This window comes from Procambarus clarkii, chromosome 56 (genome assembly GCF_040958095.1).
Source record: "Procambarus clarkii isolate CNS0578487 chromosome 56, FALCON_Pclarkii_2.0, whole genome shotgun sequence".
In the NCBI taxonomy this organism is placed as follows: domain Eukaryota; kingdom Metazoa; phylum Arthropoda; class Malacostraca; order Decapoda; family Cambaridae; genus Procambarus; species Procambarus clarkii.
This window is the reverse complement of record NC_091205.1, coordinates 29,250,658-29,257,522: the sequence shown is the minus strand read 5'-3', so window position 1 is coordinate 29,257,522 and position 6,865 is coordinate 29,250,658.

The window sequence follows — 6,865 nt, the reverse complement described above, 5'->3', positions numbered from 1 at the left end:
GTTGTTACTCACCTAAATTAATTTTAATAATTATTGCAGTGTAACTGAGTTTATCACCATGATAATTTTTAGTCTTGCACATTAAATCAAGTATATGTATTGTTCTTTGAATAAGAAATCATTATTGGTTTTAATACACGGATATATGAGTGCACCACTGTTGTGCATTAGGCTACTAAAAATATACACTATATTAAATTGTGTCCAATTGAGATTCCGTAGAGACGTGACGTTAATATCAGTAGAAAGAACGTTCTCTAAATAAAAACTAAACTTATAAATGAGAAACACTTAAATAAATGACCTAAATTATATTCGTGGTGACTCAGAGAGAGAGAGAGAGAGAGAGAGAGAGAGAGAGAGAGAGAGAGAGAGAGAGAGAGAGAGAGAGAGAGAGAGAGAGAGAGAGCGAGAGAGAGAGAGAGAGAGAGAGACGCTCTCCCCGGGAAGCCGTCCACTGTTGTTCTGTGATTGCGGACCCTCGGGCCGTGAGTCCATATTAGTCTGGCATAAGTGTTATGTGCTGGACGTCATTACGGCAGTATAACTCTATCCACGGAGTTGTTTCTTCGATTACAACGTCGCGGAGCTCTTGTTATTCCTAAGACGTTACCGATATTGCTGGGGTGAACAGACGTGCCAGCCGTAATCTGCGTCACCCATCGCCATCTTGGAGTGACAGTTCTACCCCGTCTGGATTAGCGTCTCTTTAAAGTCCTCGAGACACCAGCTTTCGGGGCCGAATCAGCTTGTGAGATTGTGAGATAAGTACGTTAATTCCTTTCCGTAGTTATTTGGCCGAATAAGTAGAATTAGGTTTGGACCTTTCCTCAGAGATGCTGGTTAAGCAGTAGGAGAGCAGAACAGTCTCAGAGGAGGTGAGTTTCATACATGTTCCGATAAAATCATGTCTTCGTAGACTGTGACATACAGTAAGTTCCGCACGGCCTATCGCCACAGTTAATCACCAGCCAGTTGGCTGCTAACAGTCCATTGATTTATTAATTTGTGTAGACATTGCAGGAACGGATAGCAGGTTCCGAAATTTAACCAAGTTGTAGTTGTTGTCAATACTGCAACATTTCATGTTGCAATGTGGGAAGATAAAGACAACGTCCCGTAGCCAACATGAAAAGTTGACTACAGGCCTACGGGATGCAGACTCATGCCTGCACTGCGGGATAACGTTTCAATTCAGCGAAGTTTTCCCTGTATTTGTCAATCACTTAAATGCTTTATAACGGAAATCTTCTCCATTGCAATGTTACAGGGAATTGTGTTAGCACCTTCTTGTTCAGCTTATTATATTTATATTCTTGGAACATTAAGATATATTCCTTACATTTATTGTCCTCAAAATTAACTGTGTTAATTAACACTCAGTTAATTAAATAAGTTCAAATAACATTTGAACTAATGAAAATAAGTTAATGAAAATAACTAATGTTATTTGTTAATGAAAATAAGTTCATTAACATTTTCGTATAGTTTTCTGCACTTGGAGATGGTTCTTCGATGTGAGATTGCAAACCAATAACAAATGCCCTTTATTACTGGCCCTTTGATCTCAGATAGTCATTAGAATATATTATTCCCACATGCTAATTGACACTTTCTCTCCCGCATACCCGAAGCATGAAGCATACGCATGTATGAAGCTCATACCCTCACCCCGATTAAGGGGTGAGCTCATGAGCTCATACCCTCACCCCGAATAAGGGGTGAGCTCATGAGCTCATACCCTCACCCCGAATAAGGGGTGAGCTCATGAGCTCATACCCTCACCCTCAACCACCCAGATAGAGACTAATAAGGGACCCATGATTATTCTTCGGACTAGGATACTATCACAATTAATGCTGTTATTACCTTCATAACTGACAGTAGAATTTTGTCAGTATGTCAGCTATCAGAGTGTGTGATAAAGTCAAGACGGAGCTATTATGGTCTATCATTCTTCTAGAATACCTTGTAACACTAAATTGATAACCAACCCATGAACTACAGGAATGAGAGGGGCGTGTCCTGAGAGAGGTAGTGATGTTTGCTCTCGTGTTCCTAGTAAACCACGTGTTATCTGACAGCCAAGGGTGGTCATTAGTAAAGAGGACTGCCACTATCTTCCAAGCTGGTAATTAAGTGCCAGTAAAGTTCATTGAGAGGTTGATGAAGTAGTGTTCCTTAGTATTGCAAAATTTTCACAGGTTTTCCTATTTCAATATCTGTATTACCACGTGTATCCAGTGGGACACACGTGGTAACTTACAATCTGAATGAGTAACTGAGATTTTTTTATAATGATTTTTTAAGATATATTTTTGTCTACTTCTTAAGATGATACTTGGGGGATATGGAACAGTCATAGGCTGCTCGCTGATCAGGAGCAGAACACGGAACACTGGGTATTAATTGGATAAATATTCTGTCTTGTGTTGGTCAAAAGTTTGTTCACCTTCCTTCTACACTAAGGAAACAAACATAGGAATGTGCCTCAATGCCAATAGTGACTGCCCAGACAGGTACAAGAGGAGTATTGTCAAAGCTTACGTCGACCGTGCTCTCAGCCACAGCTCAGGATGGAAGCAAGTCGATGAGGAACTCTGTAGGGAAAGGCAGGTCCTAGTCAACAACGGCTTCTCTAATGGTTTTGTTGAAGACATCATAAGAAGAAAGGTAAAACGCCATGCAACCTCTTAAGAGTCAACTAATACAACACATGTACCCCCTATTAGACTATTTTACAGGAACTTCTTCAGTGTGGAACAGTAAACAGGAACAGTTTACAGTGTGGAAGCCTCCACCCCTTTCCGTAACTGTTACATCTAGAAAGGGCAACTTCCCATCCTTCTGCATCTCATAAGTGAAACTCAACACAGAATTCCGCTCGAATGCCTCCTTTAGCTCCTGCAGACGTCTGACATCAGGTACTTGTGTAAAAATGTTGTCAACATACTTGCAGTATATGGCAGGTTTCAAGTCCATGTCAACTAAGACCTTCTGTTCGCTGGTGCCCATGAAGAAGTTCGCAAACAGGACTCCTTGGGGAGAACCCATGGCAACCCTATCTACTTGCTTATAAATGTACCCATCTGGGATAAAGAAGGGTGCCTCTTTAGTACAAGGTTGGAGTAGTTTCCTTAGAATGTTTTCTGGTATGTCAAGAGGAGTACAAGCCGGATCACGATATACACTGTCTGCTATCATCTCGATTGTTTCATCCACAGGTACGTTGGTAAACAGTGATTCTACGTCCAACGAGGCTCTTATCCCTGTGGCCCGTGTTCTTCGCAGTAAGTCAACAAATTCCTTTGGAGACTTCAGGCTGAAAGCACAAGGTACATAAGGAGTCAGCAAGCCATTGAGTCGCTTCGCCAGTCTGTACGTGGGTGTGGGTATCTGGCTGATGATTGGTCGAAGTGGGTTTCCAGGCTTGTGGGTCTTGACATTTCCATAAGCATACCCAGGTTTGTATTCTCCAATAACCTTTGGCAGGTGGAGTCCGGATTTCTTGGGGTTCACAGTTCCGATCAATCTGTTTACCTTTGATCGAAATTCGTTAAGCTCCTCTTTGCATTCTTTAAGCAATCTGGCAAACCCCCCTCGGTCCTGGGGATTTGGCTTCAGTTTCACTATTTAATAACATCCTCCCTGCTAACTGCTTAACTAGTCAACCTCTCCTCTTCCCCAGCCACATAGACGTGTTCGGGTGAAGGCATAATGTTCAGTTCTTCTTTAGTAAATACAGAGATAAAATATTTATCTCATCATGTTGGAATCTGTGGAAATGAACGAGCAGATGTGCTGGCTACTAAAGGCGCTGTAGGAGACCATATTGAATACTTCATACCCAAAACACTTCCACTAATTAGAGGTATTATCAGGCAATATCACCGTGACAAGGTAAGTGAGGAAAGGAGGATAGAAGAAAAAATCAGTGAATCTGTACAATGGCACAACATTGTTGCAGCTGGCAGTCCAAATCATTATGGACGAAGAGGAGCTGGCCGCGGGAGAGAATCAGCAATAGCGAAAATCTGTCTTGGATACTAGTATCCATGGAGATTCGGAATGGAAACAACATTTGAGCAGAGGAGTTGCAGAATCTGCAGTGAGAGTGATGGATACCGCCTTTACCACTTCCTGAGAGAATGTATGTATCTAAGAATAATTAGAAATATGTGTGTAGAAAAATAAACCCCACATTGTTTGAGTTAGGAAAATTAGTATATGTCAAATAAAGATACAATATAATATGATAATGTAATTCTTAATAGATTCCGCCCATTTTTCACCCACAAGATAATGTAAAATTTTAAGGGTTGACAATGTTAATCTTCTTGTTTGAGAAGCCGTTCACTTGAGACAGTTAAGTCCCAGCTATATCTGGGTACAAGTGACAGAATGAAGAACCTAGCAGGTTTTCTTCCTATTAAGAAGTGTTGTACATGCTGCTATTGCGGTATGTCCGCTCACAGGATGAGTGGCGCTGCCCAATATACTCGCTCCTCGTGGTAAAACTTGTGAATATGATGATAACAACCAGATATGTATAAATGAACTGAAGAGGGCAGCAACAACAGCTCACAGAATGAGAGCAAAACTGTTGGTCATGGAGGACCTCAATCACGGAGAGAGAGTGATTTGGAATTGTCACCACCCTTGAGACTAAATAAGGTTCTTTTCCCCACAGTGTAAAGAAATGATAATAAATCGGCCATGCCAACAGATGTCTAGGGGTATAATTACATCACTGCATAAAATGGAGAACAATATATTTATGCTAAGGGGGACAAACATAACAACAATTAAATGTATAAATAATAGCCAGAAATATTTTTCAGCATGCAATATCATAGAATGAAATTAATTATTGAGACATGAGCAATATCACCAGAACATGGATTAATCAATAGTAATACTCAAATCATCTAACCAGATAATTAACATTTATATGGGCTAAAATAACAGTGACCAATGACTTAGCTTAAAACATGACTCCTCTCGACAACAGCCGCCACGCTACTGCCCAGGCTTTGGTCCGCAGGCCAAACGTCGACTAAACGTCTACCAAAAAATCAACTAAACGTCCACATAAACATTGTGGAAATTCTAATAACAAAATGCAGCACTAATATTCAAACGTTGTCAAACTAAAGAGTAGTAAATATTGGTATAACATTCCAGACAATAATACGGCAACCAAATATGGGAATAAATAAAGGTAAAACTATAGACACTCGGTTGACAACAATGTTCCCACACTGGCCATATCCAAATATGGTCAACCGCCCACACGGAGCAACTACATGAGAAATCTAACACCAAAGTAACTCGGGCACACTACAGCATGCTATAATATATATATATATATATATATATATATATATATATATATATATATATATATATATATATATATATATATATATATATATATATATATATATATAGATATATATATATATATATATATATATATATATATATAACATACAAAATCTTATATCATACAACTGGATGCAATATTAATTTGAGAACAAGACAATAAAATAATATGAGAATCAAGAGAAATGGCAGAATCTTAGTAAGATTCGTAACAGGAATCAAGAAATCCCCATGATGGGGAAGAAACGTGGGAAGCAAAACTAATAGAAGTTAAAGACAGAGATTTCTTAACGCAACATGTGAAGGAAGACACAAGGAAAAGAAGAGGGGGGGCTACAGCACGTCTATTAGACCTGATTTTCACCCAGAATGAGGAAGACATTACGAATATGGAACATGAAATACCACAAGGAGCCAGTGACCATTGTGTCCTTGTCTTTGATTACATGATCGAGCTTAAAACTGTGACCACGGGGCAAGATATCTGGAAAGAAAAGTAGACTATAGGAAAGGGTATTACAGGAGGATAAGAAAATATATTGGAAAGGTGTAATGGGAAGAAGAACTAACAGAAAAACCGTGCAAGATATGATGAACCTAGTCAAGTGGAAATGCAAGGAGGATGTGGGGAAGTCGATCGGTGATTAATTTGTTTATTAATTGAAGAGATTGTATTTAGTTGTATTCATCACTTCTAAGTGGATTGTATTTTATCATTTATTGTCACCAGTAAACTTCCCTTCACACATTTTGGGGTTTCATATTTTTAATCTTACTGCAATTAAACGGTAGATATAATTACTATTGAGTTATAGATCACACATCCATATAAAGAATATTAAAATGGCCTCAGCTATGCCACCAGTGTGAGAGCTGGGCCTCCAGTGTGAGAGCTGGGCCACCAGTGTGAGAGCTGGGCCTCCAGTGTGAGAGCTGGACCTCCAGTGTGAGAGCTGGACCTCCAGTGTGAGAGCTGGACCTCCAGTGTGAGAGCTGGGCCTCCAGTGTGAGAGCTGGGCCTCCAGTGTGAGAGCTGGGCCTCCAGTGTGAGAGCTGGGCCTCCAGTGTGAGAGCTGGACCTCCAGTGTGAGAGCTGGACCTCCAGTGTGAGAGCTGGACCTCCAGTGTGAGAGCTGGACCTCCAGTGTGAGAGCTGGACCTCCAGTGTGAGAGCTGGACCTCCAGTGTGAGAGCTGGACCTCCAGTGTGAGAGCTGGACCTCCAGTGTGAGAGCTGGACCTCCAGTGTGAGAGCTGGACCTCCAGTGTGAGAGCTGGACCTCCAGTGTGAGAGCTGGACCTCCAGTGTGAGAGCTGGACCTCCAGTGTGAGAGCTGGACCTCCAGTGTGAGAGCTGGGCCTCCAGTGTGAGAGCTGGACCTCCAGTGTGAGAGCTGGACCTCCAGTGTGAGAGCTGGACCTCCAGTGTGAGAGCTGGACCTCCAGTGTGAGAGCTGGACATCCAGTGAAAGCTGGACCTC